General features: G+C 36.6%; 2 long non-coding RNA genes across 3 annotated transcripts in view; one reads left to right on the top strand and one right to left on the bottom strand.

Annotated features, from left to right (window-relative positions):
- Positions 1-22,533, top strand: part of LOC140608665 (uncharacterized) — a 306,107-nt gene that overhangs the window by 126,021 nt on the left and 157,553 nt on the right. The window lies entirely within an intron of this gene.
- LOC140608662 (uncharacterized) lies at positions 1,708-3,928 on the bottom strand. The gene is made up of 2 exons (XR_012010635.1): positions 3,789-3,928; positions 1,708-1,950 (listed from the first exon to the last, which is right to left on the bottom strand). It is a non-coding gene; the product is annotated as an uncharacterized lncRNA (long non-coding RNA).

Below are 22,533 nucleotides of genomic sequence, written 5' to 3'. Positions count from 1 at the left end.
GCCAGACTTCAGACTAGAAAAATGGCTTGGATCTTTGCTTTTCATTTAATATGCTTATTATAGAATTTAATTTGTTAAAAGTAGTGCATGCACTACCTTATGGTATTTTTAGGAAAGAAAATATCTGAAATCTGGAATAAATATTCTTTTCCCCATATTTGTCATAGAAATCTCTGAACAAGTAGTTCCTCTAAGTCACTCTGAGAGACTCCCTGGACTTTAAGTTTTACTTCGGTGTCTCAAATTTTAATGTGCATTTAAACTCCTAGGGGATCTTATTAAAATGCAGATTCTGATTCAGTAGAACAGAGGTGGGGCCTCAGTTTTTCTGCATTTCTAACAAGCTCCCAGATGACACTGAATCTGCTGGTTTCTGGGAACCACAATTTGAACAAAAAGAATATCCCTGGATATCTTCATTTTTCTGCTTCTTTGCATGTATGGTGACTTTTTTTTCTCCCCCTGCAGGCACCCTCCCAGGCATAGTGACTTTTGATGCCAGACATGATAAATGTTACCTTGGTGGATGCTGTATATTCTTCTATTCTTATAAGTATTCTTGAGCTTTGTTCTAGGACGCAGTTAAGTGAACTTGGAAACAATTTGATCCTTTGAGGCATTGGTGGGTCCAGAATAATCTCTGATCTAGGGATAATTTTACCCCGATATGGAGGCAATACTCTTCTACCCTCTATCAATTATGAGTTTTACATTCTGGCTGTTGGGAATACAGACTATTCCTTGCCCTGTGCTACATTGCCTGATGTCCGAATGTCTTAAAAGCATCATTTTCATTTATTATTTTCAGTGTTACAGTTATTTTAGGCATGGGGATAATTTGCCTCGTTACCCTATCTAGGCCAGATGTAGAAATCCCTGTATACTATTTTCTATCCCAGTTGTTTTTGCTTATGTAGCTTAGTGTCAAGACCTGTGAAGGGCCTGGGATTTTACCTTGTTTGCAAACTAACCAGTTAGTTTGCCACAGGTTTAGAATGTGGGCAGAATATACGACATTCTTGGATCAGAGACAAGGGATTTATTACTCCTGGCACAGCATGAAGCTTGAGCTCCATATTCTTAAAGGTTCCCCTTGTCCCCCAAGTCCTGTGGAGGGATGTAAACTGGCCTAGTTAAATGGCATGCACACAGCAGGTCTGTGTCACAGCTGAGGATTCCTGAGCCTCATTCTTACAAAGAAGATGCTAGCCAGTTTGCCAAAATTTGTTCCAAAGGGAGCTTTTAATTTTAATTTTATTTTTTTAAATTCTTGTCGCTAAAAAAAAATCTGCTGTCTTCTCCAGAGGGGTGACCCTGTCTTTATCTTTCAAGATTGTTTGCCATACAGTTATTCTTAGAATGGTAGTAGAGATAAAAGCTGTCCCGAGACATGCTGAAACCCCTCCACATTTAGCTTTGCTGATTGAGCTAGTTGTAGGCTTTTGGTAGTGTGGTCATCTCAACTATTTCTAATTAGGCATTGAGGATGCGGAATACCTATGCAGGAAGACTTAAATAAGGGCTGGTGTCAGTCTGACCATAAAAAGCATTCAGAACACACACATATTGATTATTGATTGAGCATTTACTTGATTTCAACAAATAGGATTCTTTACCAGCATAAGAAGGCACTCAAGCTACTCACTTTACCAAGCATTTTTAGAGTTGATATATAATCTCAACTTTAACATGGGCATGTACTCACAATGTAGATTCAATGCCAGTTTATTGAACTTCGTCAGTAAGATACAATGATATTATTGACCATGTGAAATGATGGTTTCCAGTGTAAATTTTATAAATATCTCACCATCAAGCTGATTATTTGCTAAAATGGAAAGGCAAAACAGTAAAAGAAAAGACTGCTGAGGTGTAGTCAGGGTCTTGTCTTTTCTTTGGAGAATTTCTTGGGCTTTGATAATACGACATGGGCTTCACATATGACATTGTCTGAAAGAAGCAATTCTAATTATGTGAAACAGAGAGTAGATATGCCACAATGAGACTTGATTAAAGAAACAGAGCTGATAATATTGACTTTATTATTTGGCAAAATCCCATAGGAAGCCAGAACTATTAGGTAAAACTATCTTAACAATGTCATAAGCTGATCAATAAAACCTACTCAAAGGATTAATTGGCTCACATAACAATTTAAACATATCATATTCTCTAAGGAAGCAGGTTTTATCAGGTATTTAAGACAGGCTCACGACAGATAGAGAGACATTGTGCCCTTTGTATGGCTTCATGTTAAAGTAGAACTGGGAGGGGCTAATATTTGTAGATGACTTCACGAGTCGGTTTGTATTATCTGAACTGTGAATGGATCTAAAGCTTTTTGTGGATGGCATGAAGGAAGTTTATAACTCAATATCACTCAGGGGGTCTTCCCTTAGCATACTTAGAGCAAGGGGTGCTTCAGGAACCATGCGGATCTGTGTAGAATTTGATATGTATGGATGCATTGCATTTTGGAGGGAAGAGGTTTAGTAACGTTCATTAGATTCTGGAAGGATCAATCTAGATTAAGAAGAGTGTTTCAAAGCCTAAATAAACCAAGGTATAACTTGGAGACATTTAGCTTGGTGTTGTTCACTTTAAAAATTATTTTGAATGAAAATTGTACGTTCAAATGTTACAGAGAGTGGTAGACTAAATGAAGAGACAAAGAAAAATCAGGATTAAAAGAGAGGAAGGTGAGGGTAACTAAAAAGAGAAAAGAAAAAACCAACCATGGTTAACCTGAGAACAAAAAATCTTGTTTGTACATTTTGGGGGTAAACTAATTATTTGTCGACTAGCAGAAATGCCAGGCCGAGATTTTTTATTTGAGCTGATCAACTAATTTATCAAAGAAGACCATTTTTTAGTTATTGCTGAATTCTTCATAAAACCTTGAGAGTTCTGCTGTGGTATATACATGATAGGCTTTCTCTCTTCACAGAGCATCCATCAGTACCTCCACCACAATTAGGCCTCATTTCCCTCATAATTTCTCATAGGTCAAGTTGAACATCTATACAGAATCCTTCCTCAGTAATGAGCCCTCATCTTTGCCAAACTATTAACTTAAATTAGTACTATTTTTTTTTTGTTTATCTCAGGATAGGAATTACTTTATTACTTTGAAATTATGGATAAAGGTTTTGAGACGTATTTCAAATTCTTTTAGCTTAGAAACAATTGAGTTATCATTTCCTCAAACTGTATTTTATATAAGAAGCATAATTCAAGACATGCGCTCTATTATTGACTACTACACAAAGCAATTTCATATGATTAGAGAAAATTGCCAAGGATGATTTAAAGCTATTTAGTGATTAATTACCTGTAAGAATCCTTTTCCTCAAAACTCAGGAAACATATATTGGCCTAACCATATATTGGCCTAACAAGAAGCTGATCCTTGGATGATTGTTATTTTTTCAGTTATTTATGTATTTATGTATTTATTTATTTATTTATTTATTTAATTTTTTGATTACTTCTCCAGTCTTTTAAAACATTGTTGTCAAAACCCAATTAGAGAGAGGAAGGATATAAAACTACGTGGAATTCTCTTTTTAATTAGCATTAGCCTGGTTTATAGTTTAGGATTCCTTTCTAATATCTTGCCTCAGGACCTTGAAAGATGCTATTCTATCTGTCTGGAATACTCTTCCCCAAGATATTTACATTCATGTTGTTGCTCCAGAGTCTTCCTCCTAAACAGGCTTTCTCTAGTCACTTTGGAAAATATCAATCTAACTCAGCTAATATTTAATAATATATAGGCTATTACTTACATTTTTTCTCTTCTTCATTTCTTTACTCCCTTATTTTTCTTCAGAACATTTACCTCTTATATTCCACATCAACTGTTTTTGTCTCTATTTTTCATTAGAATGGAAGGAAACTATGAAGGCAGCTTCATTATTGAATCTCTTGTTTCTAGAATGTCGAGAACATTGAAGCTCCCCATTGAGTATTTATTGAAAAAATAAATATACAGACCTTTATCTGAATATTTTGGAATGGTTTCTTTAGATGGATTGTATAGTTGTCCTGTATAAAAACAGATGGCACTTCTTTGACTATGTTAGTCAAAGTAGACTGTATTGCCTTGTTCTAGGAGTAGTTTCTAAGAAGTTAGACTTCATACTTAGCTACTACCAGCAGGAATAGCTAAACATCAATAGCGTAATCTGAGTTGTCATATTTACCACAAACTTGTAAAATTTAATCAGTCATTTCCTTACCTGTTTAAACTTTCAGTATTTAAATCATCTTTTTTCTATTATCTTGCATAGAAATATGGCATCCTGAGCTATCACTAGTACAAGATATTAAGGTTCAAAGATCTAAATTATCCATTTATTATTTTATTCCACATAATTTTATTTATTTTTATTTAAATTCAACTAGCCAACATACAGTACATCATCGGTTTCAGATGTAGTGTTCAGTAATTCATCAGTTGTGTATAACACTCAGTGCTCATCACATCGCATGCCCACCTTAATGCCCATCACCTCGTTATCCCATCCTGCCACTCATCCCCTCCAGCAACCCTCAGTTTGTTTCCCAGAGTTAAGAGTCTCTCATGGTTTGTCTCCCTCTCTGATTTCTTCCCATTCAGTTTTCCCTCCCTTCCCACATAATTTTAAAAATAAGATAAGATCCATACAAAGAGTAATTGAAATAGTAAAGGAGAAATTATAATTCATATAAAATATGTGGAAAAGTATGATATGAGTGGCTAAATATGAAAGTTACTGCAATTGTCTATTATTTATATTCTTTGATTCCAGAAAATCAACAGCTAAATTTAGGACTTAAGGAACTTAAATATTAAATATTAAAATATTCTTTTTAAGCACTCAACTCAGGTGCTTAAAAGGAATATTCCACCTGCATCCTTCAGGTGATCTGTTTCATTTAATTCTTAAATATCACATTTTATAATCTGCGATAATCTTTAAATTACTTCAGGATTTATTTGAACTGCATAGGGTCTCGAGTCAAACAAAAAACTATGAGCTTCATTTTCACAAGAATTGTATTTTTAATTCTTTATTGCATACTTTAATATTTGTGGTGACAAATTATAGACTAATTCATGATCATCTCAAGGCAGAAAATGAATCACTATTCTTACAAAATAAGGTGAAAATCATTTTAGAGTTATTTTTAATCTACAAATCTCAATTTTAAATAGATTTTTTTTAATCATCAACCTTTGTCTTTTTTTTGATGTAATGGAGTAAAAGTTGAAAAAAAAAGAATTGAGGAAACAGTTAAAAATGACTTAGTTGTACTGATCCAATGATCGTAGCCTCCTATCAATGTTTGCTGCTGAACTTTTCTCATTACCTGTCATCAAAAAGAGGAGAAGTACGGTCCCTATAAATTATGTCCTGGAGCAATTGCAGTAGAAAAATGGTGCTATTATTTTATCAAATTACTTTTTATCTACACAACTGCTCTCTTTGCTGCCATGGTATTGTAAATTAGGTGGTAATGTTTGAAAAAGGGAGTTGTTACTTAGTTTCTAATCTCTGCTTCTATCACTGACAAAATAATTTTGTCTTTTAAGTAAATCCTGTAAGACTCCGTTGAGTACTTTGTGGGCCGGCCTATAGCACTTGTTTGGTGCTAACACATTCTCATGATAAAAATAAATTTAAAGGAATATTTCATTTCACTAGTGTTATGGGACTATGAGTTGGTAAAGAAGTATTATTACCTTGGAGGAGAATGGTTACTTTTACATGGAGTACCAAAATCTCTTGTTAGGCCAGCTTCCAGCCAAACCTGGCAGTGAGTCCCCCAGGGAACTGGGTGTATGGACTGTTTCTTCCTTTGTGTATCATAAACTACAAGGATTCCAGTGGAGAATTGCCAGCATCTTCTCCACTCCATTTCCCTAGTTGGATGCAAAGAATTTGACTAAAGAAGAGGGCAGAACTGAAAAATGGGCAGGAAAAAACAGCAGCATGAACCTCTTTAGTTTTTCAGTTATATGAACTAAGAAATCCCATCCTTTTTCCCCTTCAGCTCCTTTAAGTTGATTTTATGCCTTTTGAAATGGAAGGAGTCCTGTATAATGTACGTTTTAGCAGTGTTTGTGGGAATACTCACATATTAGTAGTTCTTGTCCAATACACTTCCCTTGGGTTTGTCTTTATAGAGGGTGGCCAACTATCAGTTCAGAGTGCTTAAGTTTCTTCATATCCCCAGACTCTGGAATAGTATTCTCATAATTTCCACAATTTTCTAGTGGATACCATTATGTGAAATAGAAAATATAAGAGAGGGTAGTTTGTTTGGAAATTGGACAGAGTTGATCCTATGAGGATATGAGTTAACAGATAGGTGTGCCTGTGGGACTGCCACACAAGGGGCTGGAAATGCTGATCTGGAACTCAAAACAGGGCTCTGAATTGTAGTGAGGAGAGTGAGGGAGACATGTCTAGGAGAGGAGAGCACCCTAGGTATTCCCACAGGGTGGTGCCAACCTGTGATCCTCAGACCAGGTACAGAGGAGTTTCCAAGGGTTATGCTGGTGGGTCATCTTAAGGAAAACCACTTGCCAGATAATTGCCTTCATATATAGTATTTTTCTAAAACTGATTTACTTGAGCAGTTACCTGAGGTAGACATTCTCTTTGCTATCTTTCACCCACAAAACCTCTTTATCTGTGTTACAAAAGAAAAGCCTACCTTTTCCCATCAAGAGTCTCATTCTGGGGCATGATCTTGGGATTTCAGAGCCTGCAGGATAGCAGCAGAGGGACAGTTCAATAATTCTTCTGATTAAGGCACTATAAATTTCCCCTCCTCATGGGGAGATAGTTTCAATAAAGTTTAACTTTTTGTATTTATAATCCTTACCTTATATATTAATACTTTTATGTTTATCTCTTAAGTTTATATATGCTAATATATTTAAATTATTTTATCAAATTTATACCAATAAAAATTTTAATGAGTTCTTAATTCACAGAAAATGGATAGCCTTGTGTTTAAAAGAAATTGAAAATAAATTTCTATATTTGTGGCAGAGATAAGATGATAAGATGATAATGAATGACTTTCAAGTGTAAATATGTATATAAAGATAGCATGTTATAGAAACTAGGGAAAGAAATACAGATTCAAGGAGAAAAACAGAATTTTCCTCAGGTCCTGCCAACAAAAATATTTGAACTATTTGAACACTGTGTATGCAAGTGATTGGTGTGTCTTTGATATTAATGTGAGCAGTGCCCCTTTGACAAATGTCTGACCAAAACAAGTGTTTGGATTCTTAGACTCAAATTGGCTTCTCTAAGAAGCCAATATAATTTAAAGCCCCAAGTTAGAAATTTATCCCATTGTGACTCCTTTGGATCTTAATTTGGGGAAAATTCAAGGACCTCAATGGTCACCTTTTTTGACCAGTATTAGAAACTGAATAATCTTTGAAAAATCCCTGAAAAGATACTACGTTCTTCCTTCTATCTCTTCATCTGTCCTTCTCTCCACCCCTCTCCCTTTTTTGTACAAAACATGAATACACTTATGAAATGAATTTGTATACTAAAGATTGGTGATGAATGTTGAGGATATGACCAGTGAAGAAAGTGAGCCTGCAGTTCCTCAGGAAATACAACCAATGAACCAAGTATTATTGTGAAGTACAAGGGCCATGACAAAGGACGCACACAGGATATTACATTGAGAATGTATAAGAAACATGTACCTTATCTGGGTGAAGTAGAGATGAGGGTTATCAGTGAATGTTTCTAAAATGTGTTTTCTAAAAATGTGTCATCTAAATTAACTAATTAATCTGTCACTTCTTTCTTGAGAGGCATTGTTCTAGCAAGGCTCAAGAGAGATAAACTCATAGGACTTACATTCTATCTGGAAGGTAGAGACACAGTGAACAGGCAGCTGAGGAAATGAATGGTGTTAAGTTTCAGGTAGTAAGGAACGCCATGTAGAAAAACAGGATGATTTATTTATTCATTATGTTAAGACTTAATGAGTGCCTAGTATTTTCTTAGAACTGGTCTAAGAGCTGGGCGTACAGAGAATAAGACAGAGTCAATTTTTTTCATGGAGCTTTCATTTATTTCTATTAAGGAAAAGAAACAAAATACATGGCAGGAAGTCACATAGTGATAGAGGTTATGAGATGAAATAATGAGAGAGAAAGGGAGAGAGTGGGGAGGTCTATTTTTGGTAGGGTGATATTGAGGAAGATGTCCCAAGGCAGTGACAATTGAGCAGAATTGTGAATGAAGTAAGAGATCAACTCATGCAAATATCTAGAAAATGTTTGCTCTGGGTAGAGAAGCCTGCAAGGGAAAAGACTGTGATGTCAGAAGGATAATCATGTGTTTGAAGAACAGCAAGGAGGCCAGCATGGCTCGAGAAGAGGGAAGGGCTGGCAGGTAGCAAGTGAGGATGGAGATGGACAGGGTCAGATCAGGAAGCTTTGCAGACCGTGGTGAGGAGGAGTCCATTTTAAATGTGAGTAGATGCCATTGAGGATTTGAGCATGGGAGTGAGGTGGTCTGGTTTATATTTTAAAATGATCACTGCAATTCTGTTTTTTGTGTTTATGTGAGCTTAGGGGTGACTTTAGCTTATTTGGACAAAGAAGGGGATCTGAAGTGGGTACCAAAGTTTCAATCTGTGGACGAAAATTGAGAAGCCATCATATTGTATGTGGAGACCTAAGTGAGAGTTGAAGTCTGGGGGTGAGAGAGGCATGTTCTGTTCAAAGATCTAGAAAATGTTCATTTGGGCTAAAGCCTAGAGTACAAGGTTAGGAGTGCAAACGAGAAAGCTGGAAATGTAGAGTTGTGAAGAAGGAGTTTGGATTTTATCTTGAAGACAATTGAAGTTTGGGAGGATTTTAGGTGCGGCAAACAGAGCAGTTCTGTATTTTGAATGGTTTGCTCAGGCTGTTGGAGAAGGGGCTGCTGGAGTTGGCAGACCAAGGAGGGCATGACAGTAACCCAGGCAGAGGGATGGTGACCAGGATTATGACCAGGATTTGTCCGAACACATCTTGGGGGTACCTCCTAATTTTGGAAACTCTGATTACTGATCAAGACGTTCTTCTACAGAGTCAATCCACCATCTTGGAATTTCCGCCAATTTTTCTTAGTTTCTCCTCTTGTTACACAGGACAAACTTCATTCTGTTTCTGTCTGGCAGTCCTTTATACAGTTAAAGGCAACCATTAATGTCTCCTTTTTTCACATTTCTATTTTTGTGTGTAAATGTCCCAGATTTTGTTCACTCCTGTGAGTTGAGTGTTCCCACATGATATAACTTTGTTCCCTCTCAATATCCTGTTTATTTTTATCTTGACCAGTTCTCTTTGGTCTGTGGCCTGTCAGAGTGTGCCATACTAATTCTACCTGCATAATAAAGGGGTGAATTATTTCTTCCCTTTTCCTAATTATTACATTTTACAAATAATAACTGATGTTCCCAAGAACCTTTCTGGTACTTGTACAACACAACTGCACTTGCAGTCAACTAAAATCCTCATTTTTCCCCTGTTAATGATACCATTAAACCACATCCTCTTCTTTTTACACCCTTGATTTCTTAATTTCAAATTCCTACGTTTGGACTATTGTTCCACTCTTTGTGATTCTGATTCTGGCATCCAGCCTATGAACTCTAGCTCTCAGGTTCCTGATATCTATAGTAATCCCCATGACAGAATTGTTTTTGCAGCTATTTGGTGGCTCCCTACTCTGTTTTAATGGATCTTGCTCACTAAAGGTGCCAGTGAAGAATCTCTTCAATAGCTTCCAACTTTTTCTGCAACCCTCCATCACCTTCCTGTATCTACCCCTCCAAATAAAGCCTGCGTGGTATAGGTATATATTCTGTGTTCTGTGTGTATATATGATAATGAATTTAATTAGGTAAACATATCTCTGATATGGTTATAGGTAGATAAAATGCAGTTTCCTTAATAAGACTTTAAAGGAGACTTCATTGTTAATGCTATAAGAATCTATGATATAGGAGAGCTGACTTTTAAAAAGGAGAGACTTTGGCAGATATTTAACTTATAGTCACACATTGGTCTGGCCTTAGGTCTCTATGTCTTCTTTCTCAGGCTTGGGAACTGAATTAAATAATCGATAAAGAAGTGTCTGCTCCATATTAGTTAATGTCATTGACACTGGTTATTTGTAAATAACAAAGATCCCATCCTCATGGAGTTTACATTCTGGTGGATGAAACAGACTTTCAAGAGATAAATGCTGTATGTCAGGGGACAATACGTGTAATGGATAAAAACCATGGAAGGTAAGGAGGAAAGGAGTGCTGGGGCCAGGGCTTACTATTTTATATAGAGTAATCAGGGAAGGCTCTTACAAAAAATGACATTTGTACAGAGACATAAAGGATGTGAAGGAACAAGCTTGACAGATATCATAGAAAGAGTTTACGTGTAGAAGTAGCAAAACATGCAAAGCCCCTGAGCTTGGGACATGCTTCTCATGTTCAAGGCTATTGTAGTTGGAGCTAAACCTGGTATGCAAAGGGAAGAATAGGAGATGGGTCAAAGAGGTAGTGAGAGGGGGTGGGATGTATGTTCCTGTAAATTTGTGGTTCTCACACATTTCCCTTTGTCCTCATCTTCTGAGGAACTTGTTAAAACAGACTTCTGGGCCCCACTCCCAGAGTTTTTATGACTCAGTAGGTCTGGCATGGGACCTGAGAATTTACCTTTCTGACAAACTTTCAGATGATAGCGTTGCTATGCTGTAGGGCATTGTAGATCATGGTAAACACTTGGGCTTTTATTGAATGATACGAGAACCGATGGATGAGAAAGTGTAGAGGAGTGACATTTTGAAAGCATAGTCTGGCTGTCTAGAGGACCAGGGTGAAAGCAGGGTGTCTAAAAAGGAGGCTGTTGCAATAATCATATAAGAGAAGATGGTAGCTCTGTACGGGGTAGTGGCAATCTACCATAGAAGTGGAGAAAAAGTAGTTGAATTCTAGGTATAATTTGAAGGAAAACCCACTCCACATTTTTACACACCCTGGACAATATGAGTAAGTAATGGCATTAAGAGTCTGTCTTTTCTGTATTTTCTTGGATTGCTGGCCCATATTTAGTGCATCCTGCACAACTCGAGTTGAAATCTTTAATTTAGTGCTTATTTTGCATGCACTAATATACATGAATACAAGGTGTCAGGATAATTGACTCCTGTGATAGGCTGCAAGTATGTATCTTTAAAATACCAGGCATATGCTCTAGATTTTATTTTGTTTCACCTTTGTTTTATTGAGCTAAAGTATGTCATTTTATGAGACCATTACTGTCAACTTCGAATTTCATTAAATCATTCAGGTTATAATAGAAGACATCGACAAAAGGACTGGTTGTGCTTTGTGTCTTTTATAGGATTCCTTGGAAATGTCATTATGATTATGTCTTTTTGTTAAATGGGATTTATAGGAACTGCTTAACATTTATAGAGGAGACAACAGCCCCCTCCCAGCCAAAACTCACCCCTCTGCTCCGTGCTTATGAATCCCGATGCTTTTGCTGTATAGAAACTCATTTTTATAATGCGTGGTGGTCTCAGACTTCAGTTTTGTATCTGGAAGTCTTGGTGCCACAATGACAACTTGTCTTGAGCCAGTTCATCTTCCTATTGAATGATAGTGTTTGCTATTCGAATGGTAACACAGGGTGAGGGTCATTCTATCTGACAGTGTTGCCAACTGAAATTAGTGTGTTTTCAAATCGTGGGTTATTAGAGCCAAAGGGACTTTATAAATCACCTTGTCTGTTCTCTCATCTTACAGAAGTGGAAAATGAAACCAGAATACCTAAGTAGAAGACTTTTTCTTTTCCCTCCTTCTTTCCCTCCTTCCTTTCTTCTTTCCCTTCCTTCCTTCCTTGACTTCTTATTTTCTTTTTCTCATAACCATTATTAGAGACAAGCAGGTATACATTAAAATCCATTATCTGTGGTTGAATAGTGAATACTCTAACAAGAAATTTTGCCAAAATACAGCAGTCACTCTGTGATCAAAGCCATAATGTTAAAAATGTGGCTTGTGAAATTATCTTTGGAGCGATAACGTGAGGGGGGGCCGAGAGGTGTCCTTAGGGATGGATGGAGCTCCATCTTAATCTGAATGACAGGCATATTGAAGAGAGGAGAAAGCAGTTTTTATTTCTTATTGGAGAGGAAATCCTTCTTTTAGCTACTCAGAATCGTTTCTTTTAAAAGCTGTCCTATTAATAACAGTCAATAAAACTCTGGGGGGATAAAAGCAAGATCAGTAATCAGTTAATGCAAGGGGGGAAATGGTGTGTAACAATGTGTGGCTCCATTGGGATACTGACCCTGAAACTCACGTCATGCCTTAGAGCAGTTGGTACATGCCTTCTTTTTAGTTACTAGTCAAGTACCAATGTCATTTTCTCAGATATTTCCAAGCTGTGAGAGGTAGCTGCCTAAAAGGAAATCGGGGGGCTATTCCTAGAACAAAGTGAAAATTGATTGTGAGAGGGAAAACAACAGCTATTCCCTACAATAGGGTAGCGGGAGGGTGAAGAGGTTCTCTGAGGGCTCTTTTGAGACCGAACCAAAACTTGTCTACAGACCAGGCTTGCTTTCCAAGCCAGGATATGATAGCAAGAGAGGTGGACGGGGCAACCGTCTTTTCAGTATCTGGGATCTCAATTCCTTTTTCCCCCCCTAAAATCCATATTTCTTAGATTTATCTCTTTCTAGAATACTCTTTTCCACGTTTCCACCTGCCTGCTGTCCTTGCAGTGTGGACCTACTGTTGTATGATTCATAGGCCTCGTGCACGCTTGCTTTACTTCTTAGGGAAGGAGAGAGACTTAGAGGCAGACAGGGAAGGGGGAGTCCGAGATAGTATTCACCATTTGTCCTTACACCTGGCGGATGGTTTTCTGTGTTTCCATGTGAACATGTGTTTACGAGAAATATTGCTCATGAAATAGTGTCTCATTATACTATGTGGGAGAACATTTTAGAAGAAAATAAAATGATCTGCCCATCAAATATAGTAATAACCCAAGGCAGATAAGTGTTTGGGCTTAAGGGAAAGAACAGGTGTGTAAATAGATAACTGGACAAAACCACGTTGGAGAGATGAGGTGCATGAGGGCTACTCCCGACTGGATGTCCTTATCACGTTGGAGTATTTACTATTCCTAGAACACGCTGTACAATTTCACCCTCTGTGCGTATTCACACTCCTGCCCCACGAAACCTGTCAACTACCCCACAGACTCTAGCAATTGACGATGACTTTCCTTCAGGGCTCCGTGAAAACTCCTCCTCGAAGTCTGTCCTTTTCCATTTGAAGTGCTATTTCCTTTGTGCTCTGGCAGCCAGCAATTTGCTTCTGCCTCTACTTGCGGCCCTTATTTCATTTTCCCTTGGGTAATGTTTAGCTGTTTACATGCATGTCTGCACCACTAGATTATAGGCTTCTCGATTACAGGTACATTATCTTATATTTCTTTACTGTGTGACACCTAATGCAGTGACTCCTCGTACTGGCCCACTCAATACGTGTTTGCTGAATGAATGAGTGTAATGGATCAGTTTGTCCTTTGGATTCATCCGTGGAAAAGTCTGAATGAAGCACGGAGGCTGTATCTCGTCCGAGTTTATATATCTAGAGAGGGAGATGGAAGCCACTTGAAATGATGAAACTAGTCTTTTTTTTTTTTAAACTAGTCTTATTTTGATTCAAATAACATTTTTGATATTTTCAATGCATGTATCCTTTCTGCTTTAGCACATTTAAAAATACATGATTTGGCTTTGTTTCTACGTGGGTTTTTTTTTTCCTGGTGCATGTGTGTGTGGTCTACCCTCTTAATAAATTTTTAAATGTATCATACAGTAATGTTGACTATAAGCACTAAAGTTGTATAGCATATCTCTGGAACTTATTCATCTTGCATAACTGAAACTTTATACTCACTAGAGAATAATTCTCCAGTGCCCTTTCCCTTCATCCCTGGTAACCACCATTCTACCCTCTGTTTTGTGAATTTGCCAATTTTAGATACCTAATATATATGAGACCGTGCAGTATTTGTTCCTTTATAATTGGGTTATTCTGAAACTTTGAATCTCAAACTGGAGGACAGTATGCTGTCCTCCATATGTGGCATATGGCAGGATTTCTTTCCTTTTTAAGGCTGAGTAATATTTCATCATATGTATGTTTCCTTTTTCCATTTATCCATCAATGAACATTTAAGTTGTTCCCATATCTTGGCTATTGTGAATAATGTCACAATGATCATGGCAGTGCACATACCTCTTCAAGATCCCGATTTCAATTCTCTATACCCAGGAGTGGGTTTGCTGGATCGTATGAAATTTTTAATATTTTAAGGAAACCCAATGCTATTTTCCATAGTAGCTGCATCACTTTACATTCCCCCCAGCAGTGCGCAAGGGTTCTACTTTCTCCACATCCTCACCAACACTTTATTATTATTAATAGTAGTGGTAGTACTAGTATTATTATTTTGAATAGCCATTCTAACATATTGAGGTGATTTTCAAGAAACCCCCCCCCCCAATTTGTTTACTTTTGTGACTGAGGGATCCTCCCACTCAAACACAACACAGGCACTCACTCTCATCACTATTGTCAAATAAATATGGTACAGCAAATGAAGTCAGTTCCTGGTTTGTGGTTCTGGACTATGACTGATGGAGGTATCTGGATCAGAGTCCAAATTTAATAGCTCCTGTGCTCCTTGTAGTTCTGTATTATACTTTTTAAATTCATATGTATATAAATGGGTGAGAGATTTAACTACACGTTTTGAAGTGCTTTATTCTTTCCTAAAGGATCCAATTTCTCCTCCTTCCCCTTTCTGTTCCTCAGAACCTTCTTCCCCATCCTCCTTGTTCTTCTGCACTGCCATTGTCTTTGTCATCTTCCTAATCTTTGTCTCTTCTCTTTCCTCTCCTCCTCATTATTGAGGAATCTGACAGCTTGGTGTAGGTTCTTTTGTCCTTTACACTGAAATTGAAAGGTCCCTAGCAACTAGAAACTGAAGTTCTTTAGGGAAAAAGAGAATTAAAACAGAAGAGATGTATCTTGGTATCTTAGTTCTTCAAAATAAATAACCGTGAGGACCAAATGCTAAATATGGAAAAGTTGTCTGATGTATGTCCTATTGATAGTGTGATGGTTATTTTTATGTGTCAATATGACTAGGCTATAGAATCCAGTTTTTACATCAAAACTCACATAGGTACCTCTGCAAAGGTGTTTTATAGATGTGGTTAACATCTACAAACTTGAGGTAAAGGCGATTACCCTCAAGGATGTGTGTGTGGGCTTCATTCCATCCACTGAAGGCCTTAAGAACAGAAACTATGGGGGTCGGAGTGCCTGGGTGGCTCAGTTGGTTAGGTGTCCGACTCTTGGTTTGGGCTCTGGTCATGATCCCATGGGTTGTGGAATCGAGTCCTGCATTGGGCTTTGCTCTCAGCAGAGGGTCTGCCTGGGGTTCTCTCCCTGCCCCTCCTCCCACTCATGTGCATAGTCTCTCTCTTCTCTCTCTCTCAAATGAATAAATGTAAAAAAAAAAAAAAAAACTCAGTCTGATCACTGAGTCAATACACATACACACACATACACACAAAAGAGCAAAAACTGAGGTTTCCCAAAGAGGAAGAAATTCTGCCTCAAGACTGCAACATTACTTCCTGTCTGAGTTTCCAGCTTGCTGTCCTGCCCTATGGATTTGTACCTGTCAGGCTCTATAATCACATGAGCTACATCCTTAAAATAAATCTCTTTTTACATATATCTTATTCATTTTGTTTCTCTGGAGAATCCTGACTGCCTGACTGATACCAATAGGAAAACTTATTACAGTAAATAAATGATAAAAACTATGATTCCTGGAATCTCCATAAGCAAGTCACTTTAACGATGCTTTATTTGGTATTTAACAGGCTGTATATTTAACTGGCTGTGACTACAAATAACTAGAAGGAGAGCAGACTGTACATACGTTGTTCAAATAGGTGATGACTACCATAGCAGTTACCTGCTGGCATGCCATAGTAGCTGATAAAGTCTAAATAAGGAGGAACTGTTTTGGAGTAGATTATACTCCTCTTAAGGGTAATGTATATAATAAATACGATTTTGATATGCTAAGAGAATTCAGTAAGTATAGCCACATAAAGTATATTCAGAAGAAAATTCTTAATTTGTAGGATATTATGGTCAGAGATTTAATGTTTAGTTGTGACTTAAAGCATACTCTTTTTTTTTTTTTTTTTACCATCGTAGAAATAATGTTAGCTTCTGGGCACAAACATAAAAATTTATTATATAACATGCCAAAAATATTACTGTGTGAATACTGTTTTAGAAATTAAGCTTTCTATGTAATTATATTTGTAATGGGAAAACTCAATGTTCTACTGGAAATCTGTCTTTTCTAACTGCAGTTTTAGTAGCAGGATCTGGGAATTAATCTCTTGACTGACCTGACAGGCAAAGAAAGAAAGAATTTTCCCAGTTCAGATCACTAATGTTGGAGTCTGGGTCAGAGACCTCAGCATTTTGATTGAATATTTAAAATTTATTTACACGATCAGTACACAAATATTAATTAATTATAGGGCACATATTTTATGCCAAACACTTTGCAAGACACTAAAGTTATAAAGATGAAGATGTCTTGAGGTTTTTCCATGGGTTCAGACACACTGCCACCCTGTCTCTCAAAGAAATAGGACATAACATGGTAAGTACCATGGAGGAGATAGAGGTAAGGTACAATGCAGGTATAGCAGCAAGAGCTCTTTGAACCAGCCTGACTGGAGAGTAGAGCTGCACTAAAGACAGAGGTACAGACTGGATTTTGAAGGATCTTACAAGCCACATAGAGGAGTTAAGATTTTAACCTAATAAGAAACTATGTTTTGCTTATTCAATACTCTTGCTTCTTCAGAGACTAATATCTTCTCTGGAGGAATTGCTTTTTTTGCAGATTTAGCCATGGGCTTTGAAGGGTGGAAGGGTGGACCGCTATTACAGTTGGAGAAATCATTGTTCCAGCTCCTCCATTACAATGACTTCTCCAAGGATGGGCTCATGATCCTCACTGAGTTGGTCAGAATACTTCTGTGGATTTTGCTACCTATAGGTTGAGCATGGGCGTTTCTTTTCTACGTCAAAGATCATTAAGGTATGAGTCAGGATTGTTAGCCACTAATTCGCTGCTTTCTGGAGAAGCTGGTCTGGGAGAGTGAAGTAACCTACAGTGAGAAATGGAAATAAGAGAGAAAAATAATTTATTTACAGTGCTTGAGAGCTTTCTTTTGGGTGTCAACAGACAAACTCTATCCTCCTTTTCTATGTTTTGTGTTTTTTTTTTAACATGAGCCAATTGGCATGTGTACATTTTTAAATTTAAGCTAATTTGAATTGGATTTATGCAACTGAAGAATTTTGATTAATACTAATAACTGGAAGAATCAGAGACACGATCGTTGAATATAACAAGAGGTCATTTTGTCACCAGTGGGAGAATGGAATGAAAAAGAAATAGAAGAGGCAGGGAGACCAGATAGTCCACTGCTTCCCAAAGTGTGAATGAATGGGTCACTGGGATTGGAATTGCCTGCAAAGGATAAAGTCATTTGTTAATAGTGAAGATTCTAGGCAACTGAACAGTATTTCTGAGCAAGGGAATGAAAATCTGCATGCACATCAAGTGATCGTTTTGTAAACAAATTTTTAGAATTATTCAGTTTGGAAGTTATTATAAATGTGAAGGTAAGAGTTGACATCCTAGATTTGGGGGAGACGTAATGGAGATTAGAGAGAGAGAGAGAGAAGAGAGATTGAGATTTGGTTGGTAAAAATGCACAGAACTTGATAGTTGTGTGGCAGGGTGTGAGGTGCATCTAGAATGATTCTCTCAGGTATTTGGTTACTTAGTATATCTTTGCATTATCATTCTGGTAAATGGGAACCTAGAATAAAAGAGTGGGTATAAGAGGATGGATGAGGAAATTGGGGCTTTGATTATTAGTTTAAAGTGTTTATAAAGCAACACAATAGAAATTTACAGTGGAGCTAACTGTATAGGCCTGTAGTTTAGAGGAGCAATATGAATTAGAAAGATAGATTTAATGGTTATCAGGGAAGAAGAGGAAGTTGACTCTATTGGCAGGACTAAGATTTCCCAACGAGAAAACAAATCAGGAGAGAAAGTCTGGGGGTGGAGCCAAGACCTGGGGACCACTGCTCTTTAAGATAATATGACCAGAGAGTTGGCCGTTGAATTATTTTTTTTTCAGAGATAGAAGACTTATGACTAGCTGATAAGTTCATGATATAGTCTTAAAAGAGAGCTATTGAAAAGGAGTGAAGGTAATAGCAGTTGAGCAGGTCAAGAGATTATGAGGCTCTCCTTTGGTATTAGCGTTCCTCTGGATAAAAACTGGAAGTCATCTGAGTGATCTAGATGCTAACATCTGCAGCGAATGTGCAATGATTTTGAAGTGACACATTGGAAAGGGGAGAAATTAGAGTGTATGATAGTATGGGAATCAAAGGAGAAATATTTTCTTTTCACACTGGGGTGGGATGAATTAATTGATTTGGAAGTACCCGCGGGCAGCCAAGAAGATACAAATGCCATTTTCTCTCCTTGGTGTATAAAACTCATAAGCACACGGGCAGCTTCCATTCAGAGGAATTGTAAGACAAGCCTTATCCTAAGAGAAGGCTTTTGTTTTTATGTAAGCATAAGGATGAGAAGAACACCCTGTAAAGCAACCAAGAAGTAGAGGAGTATTTGTCATGGAACTGGGAACTCCAGAATTGGAAAGAATTAAGAGGAAGGTCAGCTATGAGATAATGAGAGGGAGATGGAGAAGGGAAGGAATGTTCTGTAAACAGGTTCAGAACCACATGGAGATGAGCAAACAGAAGAGGAAAAATGATCAGGGAGGTGTAAGATAAAATATCTAATTCATGAGTTAAGGAGAGAATACACATGTACACAAAGACACAATGTCATTCAAGTCCCTATATAAAATTGTGCCAAAATATTTTGTATATAAAATAGAGTTCAGAGGAGACATAGAATATGCTGAGAAGTGGCAGTGGAAAGATCTTGGGATAGAATGGGATGTGTATCAATAGGATTAATTTATAGGAAACACTGAAAAGTGCAAAGTGTAATGTAGTACCATAAGGTGGTATAGTCAGGGCTATGATCTAGAAATTTCCTAGATTTTTTAACAAACTTTTTACATCAGTATTTTTTTGAAATTTTGCATGTCTGCGTACCTACTCTCAGTTAACTAAATCAGGCTCTCTGATAGTAAGTCCTGGGGACTTCTGATTTTTTTTTTTATAGCTCTCCTTCTACAATATATTTTATGATATATTTGAAATAAATAATACTATATAATTACACAAAATATAAAATATATATTTGAATAATATATATCTACTTTATTATTGATATTATAGTTCAACTTAGATGGCAATAAACATGTATGTGACTGGCCAAAAAGAAAGATTATGATGAATGAGTCTCATGATTAAGGTTAAGGATGGTTAGAAAATCATGGGAAGTGCTTAATTCCAGAATTTTACTTTGGAGGCAGTGAAATACAGTAAATTATTTTAAGCAAGTAATGATTCTACAAATGATGTATTTTAAGGGAATTATTATGGTTTCTGTAAATAATATTCACCAATAAACTTCCAGTGACTTAGAGTTATTCTACTCATGTGTTTGGAATCAATATATTTAGAACAACATGACTTTAAACCAAGTTTATTCAAAATTTTGGTAGAAATGAAAACTAATCTGTAATCCTCTAAGTATTATGTTTGTCTGATGTTGAAAATCAAACATACATTGTTATTATGATTTTAATGCACAGTTATATTTTATATGGTAAGAAATTTATTTAAGTGGAAAATCATTAGTTTTTACTGTACTATTGATTTTCAGTTTATGTAATGAATTAAAAATTACTGATTTTTAAACTCAGAAACAAAACTTATATACCAGTGCTTTTTATTTACTAAAAAAATGATCATCTTTAGCTTTGTTCTTTGGACTAATGAATTCTCTGGTGGAAGTTAAAAATCCTAATTTGGTGAATTAAAAACAGTCTATTTTTCATTACTCTGGGGCATACAGAGTGACTTATTTTATGATTTCTGAAGTTGCATATCTTTTCTGATCTTCCCTAAAGCAAAAATTGTGTGCCACCTTTGCAAAGTTTTCCTTACATTTGGATCTGTCTCTGAAGTGACTTTTAAGAACTATCTAATTCTGATCAAGAATTCTGTTTCTCTCTGAAAAACTCCCTTCTGTATCTGATTTTGGATGACATGATGGTGATTACCTTTGTTCCTACTTAGATATGTTGAGATTGCCTCCAGGCTTTGAAGTTCTGAGAGGTAAAGAAAAGATGAAATACAAATACGTATGTGCTGTTTTCATATGGAAATGATATTCTGAATGAGAAATAACTTTTTTGTTGGCATGCACTGGGTCTTATAGAATAAATTAAGAGGCACTTGGAAGACAGGCTGCATGTGTTTTCTTATAACTACACTAAGATACACTATTGAGTAAATAAAGACCAAACCTTCCAGGATTTTAAAGGATAATTGAAATTTTCATTAAATTTTAGCACTTAAGAACTTGAAGATTTTAGGTTTATTTCTATGTTTGAAGCACATCCATTTCATTCTTAACTTCCAATTTCTTTAGTAAGTAGTTTTATACTTTATCCTTTCTGATTATTAAAGCTGCATGTTTTCATGGCAAAAAAAAAAAAAAGTGATATAGAAGGGTATAGTGACACTTTCTTGTTACCTCTCCACTCACACTTAATCACTATTCACCTTTTAGTATATATCCTTTCAGACTTTCCTGTCCCTATGAAATGCAGTCTGTAATGCCTCATTCTGTGGGTATCTTTGGTGGCCCTGTTTGGGTTTTCCTGTTTCTCTTTTTGTTGAGCGTTCTCTTTTAATGTGCTTTTCTCCATTCTATCTATAAGGGCCTCCCTATTTATCTCTTATTTTGGCTTCTCTGCCTTTCATCTTTTCTATCACACTTTTGCTGTTTTTCACATTCTCTGTATTCATATTCATATATATGGAATATGTGAGTATATATATATGTGCAAGTGTGTGTATTTATACATATACTTATATCAAAATAAGACCATTATACACATGCTGCCTTGTAATTTAAAAAAAAAAAACTTTATAACAATCAATATAGATCCAAAGCTCCATTTTTATTTATTTTTATTTTTTATTTTTTTTAAAGATTTTATTTATTTATTCATAAGAGACACACAGAGAGAGAGAGAGAGAGAGAGAGAGTGGCAGAGGGAGAAGCAGGCTCCATGCAGGAAGCCGGATGTGGGACTCCACCCCGGGACTCTGGAATCATGCCCTGAGGTGAAGGCAAACACTCAACCTCTGAGCCACCGAGGGATCCCCAAAGCTCCATTTTTAATGACTGAGTGGTGTTCTATGGTATAGTGTGGTATAGATTTAATCTATTCACTGAATCCTTTTAAACAATTTTTTTTGGACATTTAGGTTGTTTCCAGTTTTTTGATTACTGTATTTAGTCCTTTCATTGCACAGTTTTATGTATTTATTCAAAACATGTATTTATTATGTATTTATTCACTTCTTAGTAATTGAAATAAGTTATTACTATTACTAATAACACTTACTGTAAACATCCTTAATCCAATGTTCTAAATTATATAAACTTAGAAATTCACTATTAAGCTAAGCTCAAAGTAGTTTTTATGAGACTTCTTAGGAAAGATCGGTTTTCTTTAAATAATAAGATTTTTTTTCAGGATTTTATTTATTTATTTCATTCATTCATTCATTCATTCATTCATTCATTCATGAGAGACACACACCGAGAGAGGCAGAGACATAAGCAGAGGGAGAAACAGACTCCCTGCGGGGAGTCCGAAGTGGGACTTGATTCCAGGACCCTAGGATCAGATCTTGGGCTGAAGCAGAAGTTCAACCACTGAGCTACCCAGGCATCCCTAAAAAATAACATATTATAAGACGTTACTAGCAACTATTGGTGGGATGTGGCTTTTTGTTGTTTTTGGACATTTCTAACAGTGAATTGGCTGATGAATATATTCTGAGCTGTCTTCTTTATGACTAACAGGCTCAGTGTCTAGAGAAAGGCAATTAGGGTTATGGCTGTTGTTTAGGATCCAAAGAGCAGAATTAAGCAGTACAGTCACATAAGGAAGGAGACTTACCACCTTGCCCAAAACAGTCAGATCAATCATATTCTTTTCTCGCAACAGCAGGCCCTCCTTTTAAGTTTTGGCTCCCCATTCTTTAGTTCTTTGTCTAAATAAGCTCTAAGCTGCTTGAGATAGGAGCCTTGTTTTCACTGTGTTGTTTTGTAAAATGCCATATGCACACATGACATTT

Source organism: Canis lupus, chromosome 18, assembly GCF_048164855.1.
Source record: "Canis lupus baileyi chromosome 18, mCanLup2.hap1, whole genome shotgun sequence".
NCBI classification, from domain to species: Eukaryota; Metazoa; Chordata; class Mammalia; order Carnivora; family Canidae; genus Canis; species Canis lupus.
Note: the sequence above shows the minus strand (reverse complement) of the source record. Positions and strands in the feature narration are given on the sequence as shown.